This window comes from Pimephales promelas, chromosome 21 (genome assembly GCF_988280905.1).
Source record: "Pimephales promelas chromosome 21, fPimPro1.hap1.1, whole genome shotgun sequence".
NCBI classification, from domain to species: domain Eukaryota; kingdom Metazoa; phylum Chordata; class Actinopteri; order Cypriniformes; family Leuciscidae; genus Pimephales; species Pimephales promelas.
In genome coordinates, this window is record NC_142789.1 from 18,207,941 (window position 1) to 18,226,259 (window position 18,319).

Sequence of the window (18,319 nt, forward strand, 5' to 3'; positions counted from 1 at the left end):
AATCTACTTTCGTCCCTTAATTTGTTAATAATTTGTTACATTTATATAGCGCCTTTAGATGGAAGGGGGAAACCTTACAATATTCTGCTTCTATGTTTTCGTTTTTTAATCTGTGTTCAAACTTCCTCATCAGATTAATGATTACACATCATTAAAGCTGTAGTTACTTCAAAAAGTTGACAAACTACTTTTTTCAGTACATCTAAAGCTATAAATACTGTCTTAAAGTGCAATAAGGCTGCCGTTATTTGGCCAGGACTTGAGGTCCTTATGGCAGGACATAGAAGTGAAGTCAGCATTGTTTTATGAGCCTATGAGCTTGCTGCCTTCCTTCATTTTAGGCCACCATGGCTACATCTTGGGTTATTGATTTTTAATGAATATGTCTTGACTAATGGGGGTCGTATCCTATTGTCCAGTGGAGATGTGAATAATTTTTTTGATGGTTCAAGTAAAAGCCATTTTTTGCTGAGAGAAAGTTTCCACTGGCACTGATCATAAAATAAATCATATTTAAACTTTTTTGATAAGATGACAGATTACTGACAAATCGTCGGCTTGACTATCCAATGAAAGTTGTGTGATATTCATAAAACAACAACTTGCCTAAATCGGTCATGAGTGATGTTTTTCAATAATAGTCCAATAACACTCAAATTTATACTATGTGTGTGTGTGTGTCTTGTTTTTATTCATATAAACTATATTATATGAATCCATTCTTTCAGGCTATCTTTCCATTAGAATAACATTGAAAATTATAATATAGGCCTACCTACTTAAAAATAAATGATGATATTTAAAACAGCACATTTTAGGAAAAATATAATAATTGACAACAAAACCAGATTGAATGATGACAAGCAGCATGAACAGACTTGTTATTTCCTGAAGAGTAGCCTATATGTGGACTAAGGTAACGGTTCCCTTGGTGAGTCTGTCCTTTGACTAACATCTGTTGCTCGTCGGCTGCCACAATGGCCAAACTAAACCAGCGATGCGCGCGCAGGTGAAGAGATCAGCGCCTGGAGCGCGCGAGCTTTTGTATTGTGTTTCAAGCTCCGTCAGCGCAGAAGATGTGCACGCGCGCCTGTTCTCGGCGTATTACGGTACACCAAACTGTCCCCTAACATCGCCAACACAAGACACAAGCGGAGTAATTCAACACTGATATCTCTGCGAATGAGCGAGGAACAGACGAGATGCCAAAAACTCCAGCGAGAAGCATTATTGGGACTTTAGGAAAACTCACCGTGTGATAACAGAGAGAAAGAGGGAAGACCTGAAGCGACGGGGAGGCGTAAAGAGCCGCGTGCTTGTTCTTCATGAACTTTGAGGAGCGCTGTGACCATGCAGCCTTTGAGCTAGTGCACGATTATTGTTTCCACTTACTGAGTGACCAGTCTGAGAGAGGACGCCAGTAAAAAAGGAAAAGAAGACTAATAAAGACAGTTGTCGTTGAAAGTAATGGTCCGAAGACATCACTCATAGAACCGGATTTTTTTTTCTTTTTGCGTTGCTCTTCTGAAGCTTTCTGGAATCGCTGGGACGTTCACGAGAGCTGGAGCGACACATCCACATGGTCCAGCCGTAGAGTGAAAGTAGAGTTCTTCACAATATCCTAACAGGTTCATTTCCACTTTTTTTACTTCTTCTTTTTCATTCTTTCTACTTCTTCTACTTTACGCATAGCTTCTTACGCGATTTTAATAGCCTATCCCAGATTTGAATGCTCGGACGCGCTATCACACACACACTCACACACACAAACACTTCTCCGGATCAATAGAAAGAAACATCATTGTATTTTATTAGATGTTTTGCAAATGGGGTACTAAAGCTCCTAGTATCACAATGAATTAGACAATCTAACTTTTTTTTTTTTTTTTGCGTGACACCTTTAAACGCGTGTTGTTCTCCACGAGAGAATAATAGGATGATATATCACCTGCATGCTTCGAGATCTGAGATCTGAAATCAAAATAAAAAAGGATTATTTTTGTCCGATCAGATAAATAATTTTTAATAAATAAATGTTAGTTTGTATTTGTTTTCTCTTGATTATACCATATGACTTTGCCATAGAAATGTATAAATCACATATTGGTTGGTGTTTGAGACAAAACTCCGTGTAAAATTCAAGTTAATAAACAGCATCGAAATATCTAGACTACCATTAACTAAAAAGTTAAACCACGGTTTAATGCAGATTTGTTTTTCTTATTCTCCGTGTAGTTGATTGTTTTTAACAGGCTCTCACCAAATTACTGATTTGATCTTATATCCCATGCCTTCTGATTCATACGTTTTCATATCTATAGGATACAATGTTTTGAAGTAATAATTTAGCATTTTAAAATTAGAAAGTAAAAACAAAAATGAATTAAACGTATTGAAGTTTGTAAATAGTTGTTTTAGGGTCTATTAGCGGTGTGTTACTGAGACAATGGACTATAAAAAATGTAAGGAATTAAATAAAGTAAGATTAACTCTGCATCTATTGATTATTTATTATTACACTTCGGCCTATAAATGAGTAGGCTATTATTTCAAATGCATCAATTACCGCGATATAGGTAAAGGTTTGTATAGATGCAAAATCAGATTTAAAAATTGTTGAAACGTTATTAAGTTTGCACATCAAAACTAAAATATTGTAATAAAAAAAAAAATTAATTGGTCTTTTTTTTTCATCGCCTTTACGAATTAACACACAGATAACTGACTAACTTCAATGATAAAAAACGTAATGTCTTTATTTAGGGATTAATTTTTTACACACATTCATGAGCAACATTAACTTTTAATTTTATTTTTAAACCTTATGTTTAATGATTTCTTGTTCGTTTCGTGATCATGAACGCTGTTTGTTTCTCTCTCAAAGACCACACCAAAACTAAAACAAAACAAACAACAATTTTAACGTGAGTCCCCGGCATTAAAAGTGAATCTGCAGAGGGAAGTACAGCTCAGGAGTTAAACCAAGTACACTAGTAATTCGGACTCTTTGTATACTTGTGTGTGTGTGTGTGTGTGTGTGTATAGATATATATATATATATATATTTATTAAGCATATCATCATCATCATCTTCTTCATTCTCCTCATAACCTGTCAGTGTGTGTTAATCTCATGTTAATAAGGACTGATTGATGGAGCTTTTGACACAATTAATTTAAATTTCATAGAAAGTATTGCTTGAATGTTGACTTAATTCACTGCTGGCATTTATAGCACAATGCAAATGCATACTAAATCACAAGATGAATCTTTTTGAACGATAAATGATTTACTTTGATGTCAAAGTATTTTGTTTAATCTTTTAATTATTTGGTGTTTAGTATTACTAATAGCATTTAAAAACACAAAAAAGGGCATTGACATTTATTTTGTGAAAGCTTAATTTTGTAAAATAATATTTATTTCATTTCATCACACAAATATTTTTTCTTCTAAAACACTTTTACTGCACTTCAGTGTCTGTTCTTTGATACATTGCCTCTAATGAATAAATTCCATGCTAATTGAAATGTGACTTGTAAATGTAGATGAACATAAGCATAAAGTGATGAATACAATTTCCATTTGATCTGCTTGTGTGTTAGATGAATAGAGTGATTGAATGATTCTATGTGCTTATAGAGGAAAAGTGATAATTCATGAAGTTGACAAAGAAAATGGCATTTCGTTCAGGGAGGGCATGAAAATGGCAGTAAAGTGGGTAATTTGGTTATTTGCATGGCCGTCAAGCAGCTGCAGGCGGCAACAGCTACACCTCAGCCGATAGTTTTAGCACTCTTGTTTCTAACGGCGGACACCAGACTACCGTAGAGTTCATGTTATAATTGATGTGATAAGTGATTTTGTTTTATGTTGTTCTCCATGTTTATACAGACTACAAACCTCACTTTCAGAGGTCTTTCAAATACGATATTTTGATGAATGTGTGGATTGCATGGCAGGCTGGTATTTAGTCCACTGTGGGTATTTTTCTGGGTAGAGAGAAGGTCAGGAATGTGTTTGTTTTGGATGTTGAGACTAACCTGATGCGTACATTCAGGCATGTTGATTTTTGATGCATATTTTAGGAACATTTGGTGATTGAAACTTTATTTGAACAACCGTTTCAATGCTAATGCAAACATATGTCGGCGTGTGCTGTGCAAAAAGCATTTAGTGCTTTGTGTGTGTGCTTTTTTTCAAATTCAGATGAGCCTCAGTGAAGTGATTTCGAGGTAAATTTAAGTTTTTCAATATCATGGGTGGTTTGAACACAAAGCACTCTTGTTCTCATGAAGCACTGTCCCTTAGACCCTCACATGGCATTTCCACCATTAAACTCTTTTACCGTTCCAAAAATAATGTTAGTTTTCACACAAGTGCATTTTTAGCTAAAGCATTTTGAAGAGCAATACATATCCATCTCTAACTGATTAGGATTATTTTTTTGTCAACCACACTTTTGTCCACTTGTGCTCTCCGAAACACGTTCGTGTGAAATATGTCATGCCTACGTTCTCTTTCATATTTCAGCTGACCTCACGTGAAAGGTCAGGCTGTAATTTTTACTCTCGTTTGCGTCTTTAAACGCGTCAGCTCTGGCGTTGACCAGCAGCGAGCACCAGCCGTAGATTAAACATGTGGTTTTAATTGAATATGTTATTTGTTGAAACGGCGAGGCTGGGCATTTTTCAGTGTATGCGAATCATAAATTATGCACGTTTTTAGACAGTGGGAGCTGCTTTTTCAAAGAGAGGGGTGTCATTTTCTCCTCAAACTCTGAGCCTTGAAAGAGGGGGAAAAAAGGAACTAACTACTCTAAAAATGACACTAATGCAACTTCGACCAACTTCAGCATCTGCAAATCAAAAACTGAAAAGACAAAAGAGACCAGAGTGACAGATGTTTTCCAGATGACAATGTTGATCTGATTAGTTGAGCTAGATATCGAAAAGGTCTGCCGTTAACTGTTTCAACTTTGAGAGAGACCAGACTGCAGTGCGGAAACGCTGTCTCGGCGATCCGTCAGCTGAAGATGCTGCTGGACATTGTTTTCCTATGTCTATTTATTCCCAATGTGAATTTAATTCTCCACTTGAACTCTTAAGCACAGTTTCTCTTTACTGTGACCTCAGTCGCACATTTTTTGGGTTTTTTGCGCACAAGGTTTCCTGTGTGGGGAGGCTTCAAGCCGGGATTCGGGAGAGTGCCAGGCTGTTATGAAGTGATGACTGTCTTAAAGAATGACCCTAGCGTTTGCTTAGAGAGAGGAAGGGCCCATTTCCGATAAGCTGGGGAAATGTGGTAGAAGGAAAAGCAGGGTGTTCACTGGACGGAAATGACAGTACTTGAGTCTGAGGCGTTGATCATTACTTCTCTATATCCATTAGCCGAGCACCTCGGGAGAGATTATTGGCGGCTCTGAGCTGCGGACGCGGATGGAAAGTGAACTAGTGCGCCGCATGGTCAGTCACATGTGGATACCTGCTTGAAAGAGTTACAACTGGCCTTTTTTGCCCGGAACAGATTCAGGTACCTGTTGGAGTGACAAAGAACACGGCGCATTGATTACTGAAGCCTAGATAGTGTCTAAGGGAGGATGCAAGCTGAAGTCCCTTGCTCCCTGCGGCCACCGAAGCTGCTTCTGCTAACTTTGCGTTCCAGCTGACAGCTGTATTTGTGTTATGGATTTTCTCTCAGTCCGCCGTCTCCCCCCTCGAGCCTTCACCCCCTCCACGAAGGTCTTTATTATGCGATTCGCTGTATATTTTAAAAACCCCAGCGCAACGCTGACAAGCCATCATGTCCGTCAGAGAACGGCGTAGAGCAGCCACATCAGTAAAGCTCTTTGGGAAAGATGGGAGCAAACTTTTCGGGACTGTCACAATGATGTCAGAGTGACATGTTTGAGTGCGTCTTAGTCAAGTTTTCTAGACAAGCCCAGTTTCTCGCTTCTATCGCAGATAAAATCCCACTCGTGACGCCAAACGCTAAGCTCTCAAAACAGCGGTTGCGATTACTGAAAACTTCTGCCTAAACAGGAGAGGAGAAAACGTTTTATTCCTCTCCGCGTTGCCCGGCTTTGTTTGCCGGCAAAGGCAGGAGGAATTCCTGTCAGTGTTGCCGGCCGCAGTAAACCGTAGTCCGGGTTTAAAACTCTAATCCACCCCCAGCTGCCGAAGGTGCGAGCGGTTGGTTCCTGAGGGAGATTCTGGCGCTGCACTGTACGCTTGGATAAACCCCCCCCCCCCCCACTGTGTGACCATATAAGTAATAACCATATAAATGCATCTAATTTTCATTCGCTAATCCGTAAAGTAGCAGCGGAATGGAGAAGTGTTGGTTTCTTTTATGGTATTAGTAATGGGTAACAAGGGGATGCCTACTTAAGTTATTTGCATTTGAAACGGACGAACGTGATACATCTTATGACTGAATTATCATGTGTACAACAAAATCAGATTTGTCTATCCATTTTTGATTGATTGCTTTTTCTTCTTGCTCAACTTTCTTAGAGACTTTGCATTTTCCGACAAGAATATCACTTTTTCAGAATGTGTCGTTGTAAATACCCAAATCCATGCGTTTCTTTGTGTTGTGTAAGATCTTGTCTTTTTTTCCCCCTTCTCTGACACTGTTGTGGTGAAGTGTCTTGTCTTGGTGGGGGGATAGGAGCGCAAGAAGCGGAGCGCAACACACTCGCACTGCAGGAAAAGCATGTTATCTTGCACTAACCATCACTTGCCAAATAATGGGAGGGCTTTTACACATGGACGCAGACTCAAGTTTCAATCAAAATCAAGTTTTGGATAACATAAGTATATTTACAGGTTCAACATTTTTTATATACAATTGTATACATCTATATTATTATATATAGATAAATATATACATGTCATTCAAAACTTGATATTGGTCAAAATTAATTGTTTTTCAACTAAATCAATTGGCTATATTCCCAACGAGTGTATTGTTGTGATTTATAAGTTAATAATTTTTGTGTTCACAAACCAAAAAATGTAGGAGAAATTTTAGGGTTTCAAAAAAATGAGGCAAAAAGAGATTGATTTCTGCTCTTTCTCATATTTAAATCATGTGTGATGAGCGCTGCTAACCGTTGGTTAGAGTTGCCTTTTGCTCTCGGCTGTGGTCTGTGAGCATTGTTGACCAGGGGACATCTGCCACTATATTATCCCCAGCTGTTATCTGAATAATTGTATAGTAACCCCCCTTCACACACACACACACTAACACACTCACAGACAGCCCCTTACCTCCATTCATCGAAGCGCTATTGCAGGAGAAGTCAGGGAGAGTATTTTCCTACAGAGGGGTCGCGGGTGGAAGGAGGGGTGGATGGGTTAGGGGAGCCGGTTAGACTTTATACCGGTTGAGCTTTTCTTGACAGTAGGTTGGGGGCATGATGGGGCTCTGTACGGGTATGATGTCTGCCCTCGCGGTCACTGCCAGTCGGCTAACATCTGTAATGGGATTCTACATCCATATCCCTTCTTCCCTGGGAAATAACCTACTCACTAAACCTAGGATTAGCACTCCTGTCCAGGACTTTTCCACAGGAATGAATAAGTTTTGTGCTTTGTTTTCTCGCTCACACACACTTTTAAATTCAGCCACACTGTCCTTTTTCTCCCTTTGCCATGACAAAGAAAGGTGTGAACAAAGGTGCTTTGAAATTATTATTTATTTGTATTATAAAATTTGCTTCACACTTATTTAAGGGGAAAAAATAATTATTGCATGCACTGTTTAGGCGCATACAACCTCTTATATTTAATTTTTACAATGTTAATGCAGCAGAAAAAGTATTTCATTTAAATTAAAATGTTTTTGTTTCTTGTACGGTATGAAAGTATTTCAATCTTGTTTGGATATGAAAATGTATGTGATTGTGAAAAAAGAGATGCAAGCTCGAAAAAGGCTAACCCTCAGCAGTTGTAATATATTTTTTGTTTAATTCTTTATATTTATAAAATGGCAGGGTTACAAAAAGCTGACGTCTCTTGTCGTTGTACTACTATACTGTACTTTATAGCGAGTGTTTGCCGGCATCCACACTTGGCAATATAGTGATAGCCTGTTATTTGAACCATGTTAGCTTATATAAAATAAATAAGCCAATGAGCAATTTTTTTTTCCATTGATGTCCTCTTTGCAGCTTTTTAATGGGCTTTATCCAGGCTTTCACACTCGCTTCCACCCACATACCGAAAAGGCAAACTCCAGCAGTGGTCTATTTTCAACTCTGATCACTGGATGACACCAGGGCAACTTAAAGTGGTGCGACCTCTCAAACTCTTTCTTTCTTACCTCTCTCTTATTACATATTCTTTAAATCTGTGTGTCGGAAGACATTTGTGTGCAGACATCTTACCTTTTCAAATTAATTAGTCTCCTGGCATCCTTGAACTCGCGTTGAAAGGGGACTGAATGCTTTAATTAAAAAAGGAATGATGGCCAAATTCATGTTCGTCCACACACATGCGCTTTTTTTTTTTTATGGGGAGGAATTGCATTGCTGTGATATTGGGATGACATGGCATTCTATGGTAATTTTTCACTTTCAATTTGAATTACCTTTCCTGACATGACCCATGCCCAGATTTTATTAAAGGAATCTACATGATAAAAGTTGCAGATAACTCCAGATTGAAAGGTGTTGTGACTGTATGCTTAATTTTGAAACTAGCATACCTAATCTTTACTTCATTTCTTTTCAATCAAGCTATCGCTTTTATCTGATAAAATGGTGAGCGGATGAAAGGCTGAAGCCTCAGATGTAAACCTATTACTTGTATTAAAACCTGATTAAATTTGTTTAAAGAGTTTGTATGTGGCATTTTATCACATTCAGACATTTCCACGCCTGCGTTTTTTTCTTTAATAGGTTGTGATGAAGGACTTTTTTTTCTGTGATCTTTTGTGAAGTGTTTGGTTGTCATAATTGCTGTTTCAGTTCATAGAAGATTTTTTTTTTTTTTAAATTCAGTTCCCGCAGGTAGAGGAACAATTGGAAGAAATGTTTTTGAAATCTCTAGATAAGAAGAAACAGGGCAAATTGACCACTGTCCACAGGTGAGCTATTTATCCTCTATAATTTCAACTATGACAGGTTTTTTTTGCCTTTGTTTCTCATCACCCTCAGATTTCTTTTGAAGTATTACAATCTAAAACACAAATGCAGTATTTCTTCAAGGACTAACACAATTGTATGATCGGCTTTAAAGCAATCAGCTCTCAGCAAAACAAGCCTACAAAGCAAGTGCATAAAAAAGTTAACACACACTCTAAAGCCTGCTTTTTTTGAACCGCTAGAGTCGAAGTGAAGGAGGAAATTATTACGGCGACGAGTTAGGTTGAATTCGACATCTCTTGACGAGTCAGTTTCTTTATGAGGCTTTGTGCTGGGCGTTTGTAAAAAATCTGGCCAGAGAGAAGTTTCCAGAAATCCTCATTCGGAGCACATCTCCTGGGTGCTATTAGGCCTAGACGTCTGCGAACCACCACCATCCCTCCTGGTAACGCTTCGCGGTTTAGAGCAATCACTTTCCGCACACCAGCTTGCCATGGCTAATTTCAAAAACACAGCCGTGGCTTGTCCCTCACGACCCCCCATGCAAAAAAAAAATAACAATAAATCCCACAGAAGAAAAAGCGGTGCAAAATAAAGTCTAAACCCTCTAGGCGATGTGAATTTGGATTTAGTTTCACTTGTTTGGTTTCTGGTTTGAAAACCGGTTCGAACCTGTTCATAAAATCTGCTACCATTTTTTTTTTTTTTCCCCTGAAAAGTATCAGCGGTAATGATATCGAAGAGGTGAGGTGTTCAGCCTGTCCAGTCTCTTCACTTTTCTCTCCAAAAAGTTAATTGTATTTGAAACAGATAGGGTTTTTCTGAACATTTGACAGGTCAGAGGAGTGAACAAACCCCATGAGAGCGGCTCTCTTGATTGACTGCCAGTAAGCTGAACCCCTCAGCGGAGTAATCAGCATCCCCCAATCATTCAATAAACGCCTAATCAGACTAATTGACCCACTCCCTGTTGGAATCGAAACCCGCGGCCTCACTCGCACCTTGATGTGAATGACGAGCGGCCTGGCTGCCCTCTTTTAAGGTCTCAAACATTTGGATAAACGTTCTGAACCATGGATGTTTTTGGTTTGCGTGTGGTCAGTTGAGCTCTGGAAACTCTACAGTGGCCTGTACTCCAAGTTATGGAAACCCCCCAAAATAAATGCTAAAATGTGAGGAATTTGATAAATGCTCTGATTAGTTGGCCACCCTATTTTACAGATAAAGAATGAGCGTAATGCATAAGGAGGGGAAAATGAAAGAAAATATATGTGGCTATTCCAGTAAAAAATAGAATTAGTGTCTCATCACCTGTTTTATCTTGGTATATTAATGTGTCGTCCTCTGCAGCTTATCCCAAGGTTGTCTGGTGAAATCGTTTTAGCGCCGTGTGTGTTGGCTGACTTTCAGAGCAACGCGGCTCTCCAGCCGAAGCCTCCTTCCCACCCGACTCTGACATGCATTGTCTTATCTTCTTGACAACTTTGTCCACAGAGACGTTCCAAAGATATTGATATTACAATGTATTTTATTGTAATGAAATATGTGTTAAGCTTTACTTTGTCAAATATGACTTATCGCCCCTCTTAGATCCCCTGTCTGAGGAATCTGGAATGCCGTACTGTTAGAGTTGCTCAAAAAACTAAAAGGGTCATAAAAAGAGCTGCTTTTTTCCCGTCTTTTGTATTTCGGTTTGATTTCTTTTCTTGGGGAGAGTGGTGCTTTTTCTCAAGAGATTGTGATTTTTTTCCATATTTTTTTCTCTCTTCTGTCTGTAAAGCACATTTATATATTTGGCTTCTCTTCTTTCTTTAATTTGGCGAAAGTTTCACCTCCAGCCGAGACAGCAGTTCAGAAACATCTCACCTATATGTACTGTACATGCATACACACTTGCACACTCTGCAAGGAAATAATTCCATACAGTCATCCGTCCTATAAAAGTATTATTCTCTCTTTCTGTCCCCAAAACACACACCCTCTCTCATTCTCTATTTTCCTCTTTCCTTTTTCCCTATATTCCTGCCTGGTAATGAGAATGTGTTAATGAGAGTGAGAGATCTTTCGGGTATAGCGTAATTTATCAGAAAGGCATAGTTTAAAAAAGGAAGCCAAAAAAAAAAAAAAAGAATGAGGGAAGAGACGGCCCTTCAAAGAAATTCTATTCTTCTTATTTCTGAATGTTTGATGAGACATTGAAAAGTTTTCTAACATCATGCGGCCCGAACAGTACAGAACAGTGCGCTGTCTAATCACGCTTCACAGAAAAATGACTTCCAACCAGATTTAATTAACTGATAAGAGGGGCTTCAAATTAATTTTTCAAGGATGTTAGATTTTGATTAAGAAACTCCTAAAAGAAATAGACGAATAATCCATTTTTTAATCAACTTACTCAAATGGTAACTGGTTAATATGGTAATTCTGACAATTAGGCCAAATGTTGTAGAGCAGCATTTTCAATGCATCCTTGTAAAGAAATTATAATATCTTCACATCTAATTATCACGGTTATTTATTTTTTTTTTTTGTGTGTGGCTACCTCTCAATTTCACTATTCAATTTCTTTTCTCTTCTACACCTCTTCCATTAGGTCCATATTCAAATGAGAAGTTGGAGATAGTATTAAAATGAGACTTTGAGAGCACTGAATGGAGTCTTTCAGAAATCCATATTGGACGGATATTGGGTTGAAGGGTGTGTGTGGGGGTGGGGTGCCGAAAAGGGAAGTGTTAAATTTAATCGTAGTCGTTTACATTTAAAGCAAAAATGACTCTTGAGATTTCTTAAGCCTTTCGTCGCCTCTGTAGATTACATGAATTAATGGCGTGAACTTTTACTCGGGGCTTATTCATTCTGAATGGACCCTGCCTGTGAAGGTATGAGAATTTTATGTTAGAAGTTTGGAAGTTTTTTTTTTAGTGCGTCGAAAGATCTTCACATTTGATTGTACTTGAGAATCGCTTACTTGGCATTTTTCAATAATTGATCATTTTAATTATGATCTTTTCCTTAATCAGCTCTCCACTCAAAGCAACTTTCTAAGATTTATACAAGCTTGATTCAAGTTTTCGAATAATAGACTTATCATGTCGTCATACTCTACCTTTCAAAAGTTTGGGATGTTTTAAAAATTCTTTCAAATAAATTCTGTTCTTCTGTACGTTCTATTTATCAGAAAATTCTGGATAAAATGCATCAGCGTTTCCACAAAAATATTAAGCAGCACAACCAAATCAGCATTGGAATGATTTTTAAACGATTATGTGACACTGAAGACTGGAGTAATTGTCTTTGACATCACAGGAATAAATGAAATATTTAAAATATATTAATATTAAAATTGTAACTATATTTCACTGTATTTTTGATCAAATAGCAAACCAGGCTTCCTTTTAAACAATTATTTTCAATGGTGTACATATAACATTTTTAGTGATTTGTCAGATTCACTTAAACTCAAATTGAACAAATACATATGTATCATGGATACCATAATTTTTAGCATTTTTTATGTCTACTACTAACAAAGGCGTATTTGTTTTATTCACCGAACGTTACCCTCGTGCCGCGTAACAAGAAAATATTGACAAAACATTCGAGTGCTGCCTTAAACGGCGCAAGACCGGCTTCCGTTCACTTTGAACTCGCTCACACAAGTGGCTAAGTAGCTTCTTGAACGAGGCCCGGCTGGCAAAATCTCAATATTGAACGTACATATTCAATTAGTAAAACTCATTAGCAAAACTTGGCGTTTGTTGTTGTTTTTTTTTCTCTTTCTCTCTGGCACAGAATTAATGGTTTTGATATGCTAATTAGAGAGTAATTTAATTTCAAAAGGCCTCAATTAACAGCGGCATTGTGGACACGATGAAGTTAAGCAGCATAATCTAATTTGCATTAGTAACGAGCAGGGAGTAATTAGGGGACTAATTAGACACTTCAGACAGCACTTGTGTTTACTTTCTTAATGAAGTGGAGGGCTTTTTTTTTCCGTAGGAGCCAGAGTGTGCCAAGCGTCAGAAGGGGTGGTGGGGGCGGGGATTTGGCACTAGGAGACGAGTGGCATATGGCTTACTGATCGGCTCCAATTACAAACCCCGCTACCTGTCACGTTAGTGGGCTGGTGACAGCCATGTGCGCTCTCGAGAAATCGCCGAACCTACATGTGTCGGGATAGGCGGACGACATCATGGGCCGAATGGAACCTTCTGGTGGAATTCCGTCGCTCTGTGCCCTGGCTCTGCATACTGTCTGATGATGTCATAGCGCAGGGACATGTCAGAGCCATTACGGGCCTCCATGCATCTGACCATATTGGTTTAAAAATTTGTACCAGGGAAGAACCTTCTGTAGAAAATTCCAGATGGCCCTTCTTTCATAGAAGATGGAAAGTTTTTTTTTTTTTCTCGTCTTGAAAGAGATCCAAGGTTCAGGACGGTAGCAGATGGAGCGGTATCGGGGGCGCAGACTGTTGATGCACGCTGTGACCTGGGCTGTAGTTTGTCTTGCTCTCAATAGTCTCATGTAGCCACTTTATCAAATGAGTGACAGGATGGAAATGAAATAAAAAGGAGAGAACACAGCAGAGGAGGTCTCTCCATCTCCCCTCACTCTCCCATTTATCTGTCTTTCACTTACTTCCTTTCTCTCTGTTTAGCTTGCTGTCTGGTCTTCTGTTTTCCCTTCTCTTTTGGGGTATAAGCAGACTCTCTGATAAAAGGATATTTGGCCATGGGCTTGGTACACAAGCCAGTGTTATTTTCTCAGCCGTTGCGTCAATAAGAAACCCTGCTTCTCCAGGAGTATCCAGGCAGCTCGCAAACATTCCACCAGCTTTTCCAGGCTTTGTCCGGCAGGCGAGTATAAATTATGGCTTTGCTTTTGTTGAGCATTCGTTTTCTTAAAGTGACCACACACTGAGGACTCTTTCTGTCTTGTTACCAGATGATTTTTATTTTTTTTTAATGTCTCACCATGCCATCAGTAAGTTTTTTTTTTTTTTTCCAATTGGCCCCATCACAAAAGCTAGATTTTATTTAACAGTGTAGTTGTAGTAGTACTACTAATAATAATAACGATAATTTAACTTTTTTTAACCTTTTTACCCTTTTTTCTCAGAGAATGTTTGACTGAAATGTTGCTAATTAATTCTTCACAAAAAGTTTAAATTATACGGATCCATACTTTTTGCTTGAAAGCAATGACACATAATGCAGTAATTGACAATTGATTTTATACTTTTTTGAAACTTTTTTTTTTTTTATTGTCAACTGTTTTGTCAACTGTCCCGGAACACACTCACACTGGCCTCTGGCCAGTAGGCCATCTTTATTGTTGAGCATTCTGACTGATGCGAGTGGCACAGAGGTCAAAAGGGAGGCTAGTAGATAAACAGTAGGAAGGCCTGGAGTCGTCATCTGAAGTGCTCATTTATTTGAATTTGAGCTGGATCCCATTAAAATGTTGAGAAATTATGATAAACAGCGTGGCCTGTGAGTGTATTCACAGAAATCTAATTGAGGGCTTGAGTCTGTGTACTGTTAAAATGGGGGCTCCCCCCCTCAGGATTCCGGGGGCCAAACTCGATTTACGTACCAACACTAACTATGAGCAAAGCAGCCCAAAAATGTCTTAAGTCTGCATGTCGTCTGCATCCTTTGTGGCGTATGGCATTGAGTTTCAGGCGGAGTTGTTTTTGGATACAGTAGAGCTGTGAAGTTGGCCCGCCCGTCAGGAAGGGTGGAGCTGTAGGTGAAAAAGAGGGCAATTTTGATTGACGGCTTTAAAGTGGGTGGGATTAAAGTTTTAGTTTTAAGGGTTTACTGTGTGCATATGCACAAATTATATTAATATTGTGACTAAAACGCCCCACCCACCTCTTTTAATTGTAAAACTATATTCCAGATTCACTCAACTTTTATATGGTTCCTGGAAGGGGACCAGGTTTTGATTTTAGCATAATGCTTTAGAAGTGGAGTTGAAATCTGAACCCTTCCTTGTTTTAACAAGGCGACTGACTCATTGGCTGCTGGTGCAGCAGCGGACTTCGTGGAGCTTAGCTGGTCTGTTTTTTGCCCAACTTTCTCACTTTACGACCAGCCGCCCTGTTGATGTGTCTAAACGCGTTGCTCTCTATTACTTCTGACAGGCGTGAGGAGTTAATTAATGCCGCTGGCGGTGCAAGATCTCCTCGGCCGGGCCGGGACTATTTCTCAGATACCATCCGCTGTGTTGACTACACACTGAAAACAATGCCAGGGCACCGTAAACTACAGCTCCCATGAGCAGGCTTGAATGACTCAATATTGTCAGGATTACACACTCTTTTAATGTTTATATGATAGGTAGGCTCCTTTTTCAATATATATATACATTCTCTAATAATAGCTCACAAGTAGTAAGGCCTTTTTCTTCTCCAGGTGGGGTTCTTCCCTATCAGGGCTCTGAAACAGAAGGCTACTGGCAAATTACTCTCGCATAGGGGATCAAACCGGTTGTCCCAGACACTGAGATCACACACAATGGAGGAACAGGAGGGGAAGAGAAAGGGGGGACGACAAATATGCAGCTGCCTCAGCCACCCCAAATAGCATTGTTATTGGAGTTAGAGCGGCAGAAAAGAGAGGAAAAACAATAGTGAAAAGAAAGGGTTATGTTTGTCAAGTCCACAAAACCACAGCAGCTGTAGCGGCAGAAATCCTTTCACGCCGAGCTTTCCTGTCAGTCAAACGCAAACTTAAACACACTGTAATAACAGGTCCTAGCACCAACTTGAGGTTGCTATTATCATCCACCCCGTAAGACACGTCCTCTCACATACAGTGCGCCAGCCCATCACTCTAACCTCCATAGAGAGAAATGAGATGGTGGGGTCAGGAAGCCTGCTAGTCTTTTGCAGAAATAAAGGGTGTCGTAAATGGGGTCTGACTCAAGGTTGGCAAAAGGCAATACAATTCATGTAAATGACATCCAGGGTCACGGAGAGAAAGAGCGAGGGAGGGATTTCATGTACTGTAGTTTCTTTAAATGGCTTGCTGTGTTTAATAGAAATGCAAAAACTTGGTTAAAGATTTCTTCACACATCATGCATGCGAGATGTACTGAATTAATGCTCGTGCCCAGATTATATGGTTTTTTTGAAAACTCACCGCACTCTGTAATTCACACGCCCCCCATATGAGCCTCGATCATGCACTGACTCACATCGTACATGCGTTTGTTTTTATGTAATATCCTGATTTATTCACCTTTGGGTTGCCCTTTCTCTGTGATTGGTTTACAACCACACGACCGCCTGAAGCACAAAGAAAATGAATATTCATTAGCACCTGAACATAAGCCTTAAGTGGTCACAGTTGTATTGATTATTATGTGTAATTCATGTGCCTTTTATTTTACCCAGTCAAGTTAAGGATCACACCACCCTCGCTCTCGCTTCGGGACGGTTAAGCGAACAAGGCCCTCTGATTGAGCCGTATCATGTGCCGTGGAGATTTTAATGTAGGTTCTGCAGGAGTGTCAGGTTAGAGGAAGAGGTGGGAATGATAGCGCCACTGCACCCCCCCCCCCCAACCCCTCTCGCTGCGCCTGAGATTTGGTGTAGATTTAGTACCGTGCATTAACCCCGGCACGGTTTATGGAGTCGCCTCACATGTCCAAGAACGTTTCATGAGAGGAATATTAATCTTGGGTGCCGTCGTACAAAGCGCTGCCAAGCCAAACTTTTTCTCTCTCTTGCTCTCTCTCTCTCTCTCACTCCAGCCATCTTAAGACGGAACTGAAATTGCCTACCCGAGGTAAATAAATTACTTTCATCGATTGGTGTAGTTAGAAACTGACTTTATCACAGTTTCACTTGACAAGAGTCGGATCCTGGCCTGATAAAGCGCTTCAGTATTAGGGCTTGTAAAATCAGTGCTCTGTTTCTCGATGGCTATCGCACTATATTAAAACAGAGGAAAATGCAAAAGCGATGGCCTCCGCTATATCTAAGGTGTTCAACTACACACACAGTCTGAGATATGCAAATATGTGTCTGGGTTTCGCTGGCTGCTGTGTTGAATATTTTTAGTGAAAGAATTGACAGGGCTGGGAATCTCGCTGTGAACCTGTGACATTATAATGTAGGTGATATGCTTGGCATGTTAAATAGTTCGGTAACACCGTTAATCATTTATGATTGACAACACGACAACTTTAGGAATCTTTGAATTGGAATTTGAGTACAAAATGGTATTCACTGTTATTTTGTTCATACTTGGAGACTAGTCTAACCATATTTACAAGACAACATATACTGTACTCTATAGTGATTTGCCCATATGATTGAATCAACAACATTGTTCTCAAATTTGCACTTGAAATCTTGTTTTTCTCCCATTTCTCCTCAAAATGATTGCTTTAGTTAAAGTTAATGCCATTTGTGTTAAGGAGACCATACTCTTGGTGTGGATTTAAAGCATATAGTAACCACGTAAAACAGCCCATAACACTTACACTTTGTATTTGTGGTGGCAAGTTTTGCATAGGCGAACAGTACTCATGCTTTTTTTTTTTCAGAAAACGTATAAAGACTCTGGCTCAAACCCAAAGAGGTTAAAGGTTCACCCCAAGGCAGTTTGAGCAAGTGCATGACAGAAAGCAGACGAACAGTGAAGTCCATTACACATGCTGTTTTAATAGAGACACTGCAGTGCTGATGTTATACTGTACCGCCAAGTGTTTGAAAAAGAGAAGGGAACACTGAAGAAAAGACCCACCTATGACTAAATAAATGGTGCAATCTCTTTCCACACATAATTCATTTCCTCTTTTGTCCATCTTCCCCCCGTAAAGAAACAAAACCCCTTTTTCTTTCTCGTATTTAGCTAGGCTAAGTTTCATTTACAATTTGTAATAAACGTCTTATCAAATGGCAGGGGGCATTGCGTCAGCACTGCTAACCTCAGTCTTGAGGTTAAATTCAAAGCCGTCTCTGATGTGCACAGTGTACAGAACAATAAACCCAGTACACACTCCCTTTTTGTTTCAGTTTTCCCTTTTTCTTTTGTTTTTTTTCCCTCCATCTCTTTGTCCTTATGCAAGACCTGACAGGAAAACTGTGACAGAGGCCTGAGCACACTATCTATTAATTAGCTCTCCTTTGAGGAGGCTCTCTCCACACACACACACACACACACACACACACACTCACTCACAGTACGACCACAGCTGTCAGCTTCCTTC

General features: G+C 39.4%; 1 protein-coding gene across 3 annotated transcripts in view; it reads left to right on the top strand.

Moving 5' to 3' along the window:
• Positions 1 to 1,083: 1,083 nt before the first annotated feature.
• foxp4 (forkhead box P4) overlaps positions 1,084 to 18,319 on the top strand; it is a 133,282-nt gene continuing 116,046 nt past the window's right edge. The window contains exon 1 of one of the 3 annotated variants that reach the window (XM_039673576.2): positions 1,084 to 1,628. The gene's annotated coding sequence lies outside the window, so the exon portion shown is untranslated. The remainder of the gene's footprint in view (positions 1,629 to 18,319) is intronic. The other 2 variants (XM_039673575.2, XM_039673579.2) reach the window with 2 other exon arrangements.